The sequence below is a fragment of the Triticum aestivum genome, unplaced genomic scaffold (genome assembly GCF_018294505.1).
Source record: "Triticum aestivum cultivar Chinese Spring unplaced genomic scaffold, IWGSC CS RefSeq v2.1 scaffold134911, whole genome shotgun sequence".
Lineage (NCBI taxonomy): Eukaryota > Viridiplantae > Streptophyta > Magnoliopsida > Poales > Poaceae > Triticum > Triticum aestivum.
The window spans coordinates 4660-6149 of record NW_025231221.1 but is presented as its reverse complement, the minus strand read 5'-3'; the positions used below and the strand labels follow the sequence as shown (position 1 = coordinate 6149).

The 1490-nt window shown below is 35.7% G+C and overlaps 1 pseudogene; it reads left to right on the top strand.

Moving 5' to 3' along the window:
• The window catches only part of LOC123175736 (ABC transporter C family member 14-like), a 7513-nt pseudogene that overhangs the window by 3920 nt on the left and 2103 nt on the right, over nucleotides 1-1490 (top strand).

Here is a 1490-nt window from a genome sequence, read left to right as displayed (position 1 = left end):
AAAAAGTTACTGCACAATAGTTTGTGGTAAATTACATACCTTCAAACATTTTAATATAACTTATTAGTAATGTCAATTTTGAAGTGTTTGAGATTTGAAAATTTGTATTAAGTGGAATTTTTACAGCAAAAAATGTAACTCAGACGCCCCCCAGCCCCCAAGTCCCCAACCCAGCCCTGCCCGAACCCTAATGCGGCATCTGCTTCTTGAACATTAGGTATCTGCTTCTTGAACTTGTCCATCGACAAGGGTAGCCTTTATCTGCTTCTTTTATTGTAGCCGAATTACATGTACACACGTCAGCATCACTATCTTCTTTTCAAATCAGTTTAATTACTTTTCTGCGTTGCCAGCATCTGCATTATTTATATATTTTTTGTCTTCGATATATATAGGTTAGGGTGTATGGGACCACGGCATGTGTCAATCAGACAGCTTGGATCCAGAATGGAACCATTCAAGAAAACATTTTGTTTGGACTGCCGATCCATGCAGAGACATACAAGAAAGTCATACATGCTTGTTGCTTACAAAAAGATTTAGGAAATAGGAGAGCGTGGGATCAACCTCAGTGGTGGCCAGAAACAACGCATCCAGTTGGCTAGAGCAGTTTATCAAGACTGTGATATATGTCTTCTCGATGACATATTTAGTGCAGTCGATGCTCATACTGGCTCGACTACCTTTAAGGTAAAAAACTTATTGCCATCCTTTTTCTTTTCATGTAGTATTTCAGAATTCATATAGTTGATTAAATTTGGGGTAAATGCAACAGTAACACAATTTTAAATGTTCATGGGATGCACCTGGCGATATATTTTCAAAATGATAAAGCGTGATACCAGCCGCCACAGTATAGATGGTTTAGAAAATGTTCAGATATGGAAACTGAGATCTTGAGAAAAGTGCATTCTTGCGATATATTTGATTAATTGAACAGAAAAGGATTCTGCATTTGGCGATCGAATTATAATTTTGTTGATACCGGTCATTAAATATCAGTTTCTTTTGTTCTTTCAAATCTTTTTTTTTCTAATGCTATTTATTTAGCTTTCTCATCACTACAGCAGTGCGAAAAGAAATAAAGGGTTGTGTGGAACTGAAAGTATAGGGCTATGACTAGAATATTGCTAGTATCTTAGCCAATTACTATTAAGTAGCACTAACAGGTAGCCTTTTTCTGCAGGAATGTTTCAAGGGCCTACTCAAGAATAAGATTGTTTTGCTTGTTACTCACCAAGTGGATTTCTTACGAAATGTGGATACTGTATTCGTAAGTTCAATTTTTTTACTGTATGTATTATTTTAGGAGGAAATAGAGTAGACATATATGATTTGTGTAGAAAATAAGTGACTAAGATATCGCAGAGTATCAGTAGCAATGTTTTCTTTCGGTTCAGGGAGTAGGGAAAGAACTAATCTAGTGTTCATACCTATGGTCCCTAAAAACTTTGTATTTTTCTCAAATCTATTTTTCATTTTCTTTACCT